The sequence below is a fragment of the Hyla sarda genome, chromosome 1 (assembly GCF_029499605.1).
Source record: "Hyla sarda isolate aHylSar1 chromosome 1, aHylSar1.hap1, whole genome shotgun sequence".
NCBI classification, from domain to species: Eukaryota; Metazoa; Chordata; class Amphibia; order Anura; family Hylidae; genus Hyla; species Hyla sarda.
This window is the reverse complement of record NC_079189.1, coordinates 73872375-73884055: the sequence shown is the minus strand read 5'-3', so window position 1 is coordinate 73884055 and position 11681 is coordinate 73872375.

The window sequence follows — 11681 nt, the reverse complement described above, 5'->3', positions numbered from 1 at the left end:
TATAAAGGAAAATGTGTTAAAACTGGTACAAAGGAATAGTGAATTCTGACTGGTTTCTGTAGGCATCTCCTTCTAAAGCAAATTTAGAAGCCCATACAATTGAAGCTAAGCTAAGACATGGCAGGAACAAGAGGGCGCTCAGCTTTCAGTCCTGCAGCTCAGCACTTGCTGTGTGGTGCGGGAGTGATTAACACTACCTGCAATACACAGCAGTCAGACCTGACCAAAGGAGTCAGAACAGTGCAGGAGCAGGGACAGCTAAATATTACCTAGTGGAAGGGCCATTGAGGGTCAGGGTATGATGGGAGCCACAGATGTTGCTTTAGGGCAAGGGCGCATTGGGACCTTTTATTAGAAGTATAGTGGCATAGATCTTTAGAGGCATTTTGGCACTGTTCATTGGGGCATAGTGGCACAGATTATTAGGAGCATAGTGGCACAATTAATGGTGGCACATCATTAGGAGCATGGTGGCACAGTTCAGTAGCTAGAGCAGCACAGGCACTAGTACAGGTGAGTATTACCAGGGTGACAGGTTATTTACGGTCAGGGCATGATTGGATTTGTAGTTTTGCAAAATCTGTAAAGCTACAGATTGGGAGACAATGCTCTAGGGTTAGGGGATGTTGTGGAACAGATCAAAAAGGGCATGATGGCACAGTATATTGGGGCATTGTGGCTTAGTTAGTTTTTAGCTAATTCTTGCTCCAGAGCCCTTTGCCACATCCCTATGTGTGAGGTATAATGTTCATCATCTGTCAATAACTTGGTAGAAAGATAAAATGCCTAAAAACCCTAAAAAATAAAAAGATAAAAACCCTATCAGAAACAGTGCATATGTTACATTTTTGTAGCATGACAATAAAAGGGGAAAAAGACGTAAAAAGACAACCACATTGTTATTAAATAAATATCCATATTGGAGCATTTTTATACAAAATATTAGGGAACTGCCATACACATTTGCCGAACCTTCAAAATTCGTAACACAAACCAGCCATCTAATGTGCATGGTGGCCTGGAAATGGCTGGAGCTAACCTATGAAATAAATGATCAGTCTTTTAAAGCAATTATGATTTTATAGTTCCATTTCAGATAGAAAAGAATAGTAGAAAACTGCTGGGTAAATAGAGCATAACAAATTTGTATTGATCTATGTCCCATGCTGTGTATGCTGTTTATGCAGACATACCCCGCTCAGAGCTCTCTGTAAGAAATGATGTCTGAATTAATGTTTAGACTACATACCACATGTCACTGGATGATAATGGACAAGGCAATGGGTTGGCAGGACAAGGCGTTTTCTGGCCCGAACATCATGCAAAATGCAAAAAGCTATTATTATCTGCAATATGAGTAAATTAAACCATACTTCTTACTTTTGTGCAAGATTTCTGTATTTCAGCACAGTATTTATTCTTCTTGCAATTAAATTTACAAAATCTTTGATGGAGTAAGGGTAGTCCATAAAGGGCCTAATATACACTCACTGGCCACGTTATTAGGTCCCCCCTGCTAGTAGCTGGTTTTGCCTTCAGAACTGCCTTTATTATTTATGGCATACTTTGTATATGGACATGATGGCAACACACAGTGGCTGAAGATTTATCGGCTGATTCATGATGAGAATCTCCCACCACATCCCAGAGGTGATCTATTGGATTGAGATCTGGTGACTGTGGAGGCCATTGGAGTACAGTGATCTCATTGTCATGTTCAAGAAACCAGTTTGAGATACTGTTAGTTTTGTGACATGGGGCATTATCCTGCTGGAAGATGGGCACACTGTGGTTATAAAGAGCTAGACATTACTCAGGTAGTTGGTCGCATCTAAACAATGCTTAATTAGTATTAAGGGGCGCAAAGTGTGCCAAGAAAATGTATCCCAGCATTACACCACCACCAGCCCAAACCCATAACACAAGGCAGAATGGATACATGCTTTCATGTTGTTTACTACAAATTCTAAACCAGCAATCTAAATGTTGCAGCTGAAATTCACACCATGCAACATTCTTCGATTCTTCCATTGTCCAATTTTTGTGAGCCTATCCACGTCATAGCCTCAGTTTCTTGTTCTTAGCTAACAGGAGTGGCCCCCAGTGTAGTCTTCTACTTCTGTAGCACATCTGCTTCAAGGATCCATGTCTTGTTTATTCAGAGATAGTATTCTGCATACCTTGGTGGGAACGAGTGATTATTTGAGTTACTGTTGCCTTACTGTGGTAGCTTGGGGTGTAGGGTATATGAGGTGTAGCTGTGCGGTAACTAAAGGGTGCTTGTTTAACCCTTATCACTCGTGACGCCAGGGTGAGGGCTTCTCTGTATATGCTTGTCCTATCGCCACCCGTCCCAAGAGCGAAAGGGAGGTATAATTAATGATTGTCCACAACCAGAGGTTTTCAGAAAACTGTCGGAACTTTTACTGCAGGTTTTATGCAACATTAAACAGGAACAGTCTTAGCACAATCAGAGTCTATTAGGATCCTGACAGTTTGTTGGGACCTTGTGAGTTTTAAGCTCAGGAGATTTATATGCACTGTTCTGCTGGATTTAGGGGATGGAGTTTAGGTCCGGCAGTCACGCTAGCTTTAGCGGGATTGGTATTGTAACTCACGATTGAATTCAGGCTGAGGCTGGCAGGCTTCAGGCCTAAGCTTGACTTGAAGGATATAACAGGTCTGGTAATCCGGAATCAAGAGAGCTTTGCTGCTTGCTTTGCAGTGCAGGAACAAGAGTGCAAGAGAGCGAGGATTGGCTGGCATCTCCCTTATATGGGCAGGGGCTGGCCTTGAGCTCATTGGTCCATATCATCTGTCATTCACTTTACAAGGAATTATGGTCTATACATGTGACCACACACGTGACCTAGGAAGGTCCTTTAACATACTCTAATAGAATTAACACTAGTCACATGACCGAAGGTCCTGCGACACCATATATACAATTAAATATGCATTTAAATACATATACAAACATCACAGAATTGAAGAAGGAAGAGGTGATTAGGGGCTATCCCATCAGGAGGATGCTACTGGAACGAAGTAACTCTCACTTTGGGGACCACCATACAAGGGACACCACATTTGTCATCTCAAACCAGTCTGCCCATTCTCCTCTGACATCAACAAGGCATATTTGTCCACACAACTCCTGCTCACTAGATATTTTTTTGTTGTTTATTCTCTAGATAAGGATGTGTGTGAAAATTCCCGTAGATCAGTAGTTTCTGAAATACTCAGACGAATCTGGCACCAACAAGCATGCTACATTCTAAGATACTTAACCCGTTAAGGACCAGGGGCGTACATGTCGGCGATAGCCGCAAATTGCCGGTGAATTCACACCGGCGATTTGCGCCGATTCCGGGTCATTCGGGTCTATGGTGACCCGGTTACCCGGAAAATAAGGGGGATCGGGGTTGTCCAAGACACCCACAATCCCCTTGAAGGGATAGGAGTGAGGTGGCAGGGGTGCCACCCCTCCTAACCCTGCTATTGGTCATCTAGAAGCGATGACCAATAGCAGATCGGGGGCGGGGGGGTTAACTTTCGGTTTCCTCGTTCTGCTCACCCAGAATAGGCGGGGCAGAATGGGGAAACCGAGGAAGACCGGCACCGAAGTCCACTTACCCATCGGCGGTGACAGCGGGCAGAGATCGGCGGCAGAAGAGGACGACGATGCGGCTCCCTGGATCCTACGGAAGCTGGTGAGTTGCCTAGCAACATCTGGAGGGCTACAGTTTGAGACCACTATACAGTGGTCTCTAAATTGTAGCCCTCCAGATGTTGCAAAACTACAACTCCCAGCATGCCCGAACAGCTGTTTGCTGTTTGAGCATGCTGGGATTTGCAGTTTTGCAACAGCTGGAGGCCTACAGTTTGAGACCACTATACAGTGGTCTCTAAACTGTAGCCCTCCAGATGTTGAAAAACTTCAAATCCCAGCATGCCCAAACAGTAAACAGCTGTCTCGGCATGCTGGGAGTTGGAGTTGCGTATCACCAGCTGTTGCATAACTACATTTCCCTGGATGCCCTTCGGCGATTAGTACATGCTGGGAGTTGTTTTTTTGCAACAGCTGGAGGCACACTGGTTGGAAAATACTGAGTTAGTTAACAGAACCCAACTGAAGGTTTTCCAACCAGTGTGCCTCCAGCTGTTGCAAAAGTACAACTCCCAGCATGCACGGTCTGTCAGTACATGCTGGGAGTTGTAGTTTTGCCCCCCCCATGTGAATGTACAGGGTATATTCACACAAGCGGGTTTACAGTGAGTTTCCTGCTTCAAGTATGAGCTGTGTCAAATTTTTCGCCGCAGCGCAAACTCCTAGCGGGAATCTCACTGTAAACCAGCTAGTGCGAATGTACCCTAAAGCACTACACTACACTAACACATAATAAAGGGTAAAACACTACATATACACCCCCTTACACTGTCCCCCCCCCAATAAAAATGAAAGACATCAGGTATGGCACTGTTTCCAAAACGGAGCCTCCAGCTGTTGCAAAACAACAACTTCCAGTATTGCCGGATATCCATGAACTGTCCAGGCATGCTGGGAGTTTTGCAACAACTGGAGGCACCCTGGTTGGGAATCACTGGCTTAGAATACCCTATGTCCACCCCTATGCAATCCCTAATTTAGGCCTCAAATGCGCATGGGGCTCTCTCACTTTGGAGCCCTGTCGTATTTCAAGGCCACAGTTTAGAGCCACATATGGGGTATTTTCATACTCGGGAGAAATTGCCTAACAAATTTTGAGGGGCTTTTTCTCCTTTTACCCCTTATGAAAAGGAAAAGTTGGGGGCTACACCAGCCTGTTAGTGTACATTTTTTTTTATTTTTTACACTAACAGGCTGGTGTTTGTCCATACTTTTTATTTTCACAAGAAGTAAAAGAAAAAAAAGACCCCCACAAATTTGCAATGCAATTTCTCCTGAGTACGGAAATACCCCATATGTGGGCGTAAAATGCTCTGCGGGCGCACAACAAGGCTCAGGAGTGAGAGCGCATTATGTATATTTGAGGCCTAAATTGGTGATTTGCACAGGGGTGGCTGATTTTACAGCGGTTCTGACATAAACGCAAAAAAATAAATACCCACATGTGACCCCATTTTGGAAACTACACCCCACATGGATTGTAACAAGGGGTCTAGTGAACATTAACACCCCACAGGTGTTTGACAAATTTTCGTTAAAGTTAGATGGGAAAATGAAAAAAAAAAAAATTTCACTAAAATGCTGGTGTTACCCTAAATTTTTCATTTTCACAAAGGAAAATTTGTAACCCCATTTCTTCTGAGTAAGAACATACCCCATATGTGGATGTAAAGTGCTCTGCGGGCGAACTGCAATGCTCAGAAGAGAAGGCGCACCATTGGGCTATTGAAGGCCATGTGTGTTTACAAAGCCCACATAGTGCCAGAACAATGGACCCCCCACCACCACATGTGACCCACACATGGCCTCTGACTTCCATTCCAAACAAATCTTTCCAAAAGCTCAATGGCGCTCCTCCTCTTCTGAGCATTGTAGTTCACCCACAGAGCACTTGAAGTCCACACATGGGGTATTTCCATACTCAGAAGAAATGGGGTTACAAATTTTGGGGGTCATTTTCTCCTATTAACCCTTGTAAAAATGTAAAATTTGGGGGAAAAGCAGCATTATAGGGATTTTTTTTTTTCATTTACACATCCAACTTTAACAAAAAGTCGTCAAACACCTGTGGGGTGTTAAGGCTCCCTGTACCCCTTGTTACGCTCCTTGAGGGGTGTAGTTTCCAAAATAGTATGCCATGTGTTTTTTTTTTTTTTTTTTTTTTTGCTGTTCTGGCACTATAGGGGCTTCCTAAATGTGACATTCCCCCCAAAAACCATTTCAGCAAAATTTGCTTTCCAAAAGCCAAATGTGACTCCTTCTTTTCTGAGCATTGTAGTTCGCCCACAGAACGTTTTGCATCATAACATGGGGTATTTCCATATTTCCAAATTTTGGGGGCCATTTTCTCCCATTACCCTTTGTAAAAATGGTAAATTTGGCGGAAAAAACTACACTTTAGTAAAAAATGTTTTTTTTTTTCATTTACACATCCGACTTGACTGGTGTTAAGGCTCACTGTACCCCTTGTTACATGCCTTGAGGGGTGCAGTTTCCAAAACGGTATGCCATGTGGGGGGTTTTCTGCTGTTCTGGCACCATAGGGGCTTCCTAAATATGACATGCCCCCCAAAAAACCATCTCAGAAAAACTCACTCTCCAAAATCCCATTGTTGCTCCTTCCCTTCTGAGCCCTCTACTGCGCCCGCCGAACACTTGATATACACATATGAGGTATTTCCTTACTCGAGAGAAATTGGCTTACAAATTTTTAGAGGATTTTTCTCCTTTTACCCCTTGTAAAAATTCTAAAACTGGGTCTACAAGAACATGCGAGTGTAAAAAATGAAGATTTTGAATTTTCTCCTTCATTTTGCTGCTATTCCTGTGAAACACCTAAAGGGTTAACACACTTACTGAATGTCATTTTGAATACTTTGAGGCGTGCAGTTTTTAGGTCATTTTGAGGTCATTTGTGGACGTCGGGCCCTCATACCACCCTCATGGAGACTGTTTCTGACCGTTTGAGTGAACACATGCACATTTGTGGCCTGCTGGAGGTCATTTTGCAGGGCTCTGGCAGTTCTCCTCCTGCTCCTCCACAAAGGCGGAGGTAGCGGTCCTGCTGCTGGGTTGTTGCCTTCCTCCATGTCTCCTGATGTACTGGCCTGTCTCCTGGTAGCGCCTCCATGCTCTGGACACTACGCTGACAGACACAGCAAACACAGCTTGCATTGATGTGCCATCCTGAATGAGCTGTACTAGCTGAGCAACTTGTGTGGGTTGTAGACTCCGTTTAATGCTACCACTAGAGTGAAAGCACCGCCAGCATTCAAAAGTGACCAAAACATCAGCCAAGAAGCATAGGAACTAAGAAGTTGTCTGTGGTACCACCTGCAGAACCACTCCTTTATTGGGGGTGTCTTGCTAATTGCCTATAATTTCCACCTGTTGTCTGTTCCATTTGTACAACAGCATGTGAAATTGATTGTCAATCAGTGTTGCTTCCTGAGTGGACAGTGTGATTTCACAGAAGTGTGATTGACTTGGAGTTACATTGTGTTGTTTAAGTGTTCCCTTTATTTTTTTGAGCAGTGTACTTTACGGCCATGACTGTATCTGCTAGGATATCATGCAGCTGTAAGAGTGTATTCCCACATTGTGGCTTCCACATGTGGCAACACCATGCCCAAATGTGGTGGCACAATGGCCATAAAAAATTTGCGGTTAATATAAAATTAGACTCAAGTTGGGTTTTCCTGTAGTGGTGAGAAGCAATTTTGATTTTGCCAAAACCTTACACACATACAAGTCAGTACAGTTTTCAGACCGACCAGTTCAAGCCATTTGTAGTGATGCTGTACTGATCTGCCAGTGTAGTGTCAGTGTAGTTTTGACCACTTACCTGTTGCACCTCATTTTCTAGAACCACACCTAACTTTTGAAACCAAGTATTTGAGTTCATATAATGCAGAATAACCCTGGTCTTTTAATTTCCTTGTTTTTCTCTATTAAAGGACAACTCTAGTGGTACACTTTTCTATATGCCTGTGCCCGGGCCTCAAAAATAAACAAAATAAACTCATACATACCTTCTTATGAGCCCCTGTTGGTCCAGCACAGGCTTCACGGTCTGGCAGTGCTGACGTCATTCCACTTCCTGGGGACGGGGACGCCGCAGAGCCGTCGCCGTATCACCGGCCGTAGCGATGTCCCAACCCGGCTGGTGATAGGCTGAGCCCACTGTCATGTAAGAAGCCGGCCAGAGCTCCTTACATGATGGGGCGGGACATTGCTACGACCGGTGATACACCGATGGCTCTGCGGCGTCCCCGTCCCCAGGAAGTGGAATGACGTCAGCACTGCCGGACCGTGAGGCCTGTGCCGGACCAACGGGGGCTCGTAGGAAGGCATGTATGAGTTTATTTTGTTTATTTTTGAGGCACGGGCACGGGCATATATAAAAGTGTACCACTACAGTTGTCCTTTAAGTTTTTGAACTATTATCTGGTATCCATAAATCTTCACCAAAACTTGCAAACCGTGACGCAAATATTTTCTTTGTGATTGTATGAACATTACAGTATCAGATACCTTAAACAAAAGATATTGAAACCTATTGACAAGTTAGGTGGGTGGGGTTGGTGGGGCAAAGCCATCACTTAACACTTGTGGAATAGGGTCTTACTCTCAGAGGCAACGTGTTGAAACATTATCTTGAGGCATACATTACAGGTTCTGTAATAAAACCATTTCCGTTCTAATGAATAGTCTCAGATGTCATGAAATGTTACTAAAATAGTTTTATAATGGGAATTTTTTTTTTCAAAGTGATGGAAAGTTAAACTTTGAAGTGACATTTACGCTTTAGTGTTTTCAGATGAATCTGTTGGCAGTAGGGAGCGTGCACCCACATATATTTTGTAAGAGTCTGAAATACACTTGGGAGGTCAACTGTGAAGAGCACAATGGTACAGCACAAAGCTGACATTTTAACATTTTCGGGCATAGATATTCCATCTGTTATTCACCTTGCTCACATCTAGTGCGGCACTTTCTTTCTGTCTCTATGTCTCTGGCTCTTATCCCTTTTCCCATTCCTGTGTCTTCACTTCTCCCTGCTTCCAGTCGCAAACCTTTCCTTACATCTATGTTTTTGCTTCTCATCTGCTCCATGGCACCTCAACCATGTGACCTTCAGTTTGACATTTGGTTTCATGTTTGTCAATTTTCTGTTTGTTCAAGTAGTGCTTAGGCTACTGATTAAAACTATCCCAGGAATACAATCTTAGGGTACGTTCACATGCGCTGATTTTTTAGCGGGTTTTACGCGGCGTATTTGAAAGTGGGCGGGCTCTTCTCGGCTGTCCGCAGCCGATTTTCCGTGGCGGAATGTACACTGCGGACAAACCGCGGCAAGCCCCATTGAAGTCATTGGGGACTGTGGCGGATTTGCCTCAGCGTAAATTCCACCGCGGAAAATCTGCTGCGGACAGTCGAGAAGAGCCCGCCCACTTTCAAATACGCAGCGGAAAACGGAGTACCCTGGAGCAAAGGCCATACCTCTTTAACCAGTTGTGGTATGGAGAGTCCACTAACTCTGCCACCCCTGACCCATGAATGATTGAGCTGTAAACCATTGGAATTATGTCATCACTTACATGACTAACACAACCATCTGAAGGAAAACTTTATAGCATAATGTAAGTTGTAATCACTTATTTTATAGTTTATGCAACATATTTTAGCAATGCAAAACACATTCTGATGGTTTATACTATTGTTTCATAACAGTTTCTGTCTGCAGATGTTACAAGTCTATTTAATTTGAAACAGTGTGAAAATAAATGTAACCTAATTTAGATACATCACTTTAACCACTTCCCATCCTACGCACACGTCAAAACATGTCAATCAACCATATCGTGCCTTAATAAAGTCAGAAGATTGCTTTCTTGTGAGGAAGGGGAGATAGATCTATGTGTATCCTATATTTTTCTATATACAGTGACCCCCCGACCTACGATGGCCCTGACATATGATCATTTCAACATGTGATTGCCTCTCAGAGGCCATCGCATGTTGAAGGCAGCATCAACATACGATGCTTTTGTATGTCGGGGCCATCGCATAAACGGCTATCCGGTGCCCCGTGTGGTCCGCTGACGATCACTTACCTGTATCGGGGCTCCGGCGCGTCCTCTTCTGGATCCCTTGCATCGTCGGCGCTCTCCATCGTCGTCATCATGTCGCTGCGTACGCAATCTCGTCATCCAATAGGAGCGGCGTGCATAGAGACGTGATGGCGGCGTCGGGGACACCTTGGGGACACGGCGACAGCGATGGAAGGCGACATCTTGGGCAGTGGTGACGAGCGGTGACGGTCCGGAGCGGGAGGGACACGTGAGTATAACCTCCTATACCAGTGGTCTTCAACCTGCGGACCTCCAGATGTAGCAAAACTACAACTCCCAGCATGCCCGGATAGCCATTGGCTGTCCGGGCATGCTGGGTGTTGTAGTTGTGCAACATCTAGAGGTCCGCAGGTTGTAGACCACTGTCCTATACTTTACATTGCACGGATCCCTCAACATACGATGGTTTCAACAAACGATGGTCCATTTGGAACGGATTACCATCCTATGTTGAGGGATCACTGTATAGTAATTTACTGGAAATTGTCATTAGTAATCTGTGGTTGCCACAAATACACCGAAAATAATACTTTCCTTTCATACTATGGAGGTTATACCAATTGTTCTAGGTAAGGTTGGCAAGCACAAAGTATTCTGAAAGGCAATACTATGGAGTCGTGTTCCAGCTAGAAGAACAACCATTCTATGTATGTCGTCTCGGGGGGAGCTGGAAACGTGATCTAGTGCCCACACAAGGCGAAGATTATCCCTTTTATTGTTACAGTCTTAGATGAAGAGTCTACTTATGTTACTTAGGATTTTTATTAACTATTATTTTGTAAATAGGCATTGGGCTATTAAAATCCAGAGTAGATACATAGTAAAAGTAACATCAGTGGTAAATGGCCAGTGACTAAAAATGAAAACAAAACTGGCTTAGTTGCCCATAGTAACCAATAACAGCTCAGCTTTCATTTTTACAATTTAGCCAAATTTACAATGTGCTTACACAGTGTGAGGTAACAACATCAAAGCTAAAAAAAAAAAAATTGGGGAATTGCAAAAATGTAGTCTCTGCAATGAGCAGGTGCAAAGTCTTTTCCTTTTTGCCCAGCATACTGTCACTGGCCACTCTTATCTTATGGGAATGGCTTATGTCACAGATACAGGAAGATCTGCCAAACAGTCTATAAGCAGGATGAGACAACTACACATTTCCAATTGGATGTACGGATACCTGAATGGAACTCTATGGAGCTACATGAAGGATATGATACTTTTTTTTAACAATTAAAGAAGCAATCTGATTGGCTGCAATGGGCAACCGCTCCACTTTTCCTCTGTACAGGTTTTAATAAATTTCCCCCTTAGTGTATCTCCCCCCCCCCCCCCTCCCCTCAAGCCTCAGCATCTGAACGCCCCGACACAATGCATCACTGGACTGCCGCCTAGACATCTGCCATGTCACCAATGGAGATCACTTTGAACTTTGAAGTTTTATCTATCACTGTGATGTGTACTGTAAAAAAAAAAAAAAAAAAAAAAAAAGAATATTCGTAATTACGAATATATAGCGCTATATTCGCGAAATTCGCGAATTCGCGAATATGCGATATTCGCGAATAAAATTCGAATTGCGAATATTCGCGAGCAACACTATTGAGGATAATGTGAAACCATCTAAGAGGATGGGGAGGACTCATCATAGCCGTCTGCATTTGCTAAACAATACCTAAGTACCAGGAAGTTGCCTTTACCATGCTCCACTCAATATCAGTTTTCTATCTCGGGTTCTGACCCCTCCACAGCCTCCCGGGACTACAGTGACCCCTGACTTACGATGGCCCCGACATACAATCATTTCAAGATACGATGGTCTCTCAGAGGCCATCGCATGTTGATGGCAGCATCAATATACAATGCTTTTGTATGTCGGGGCC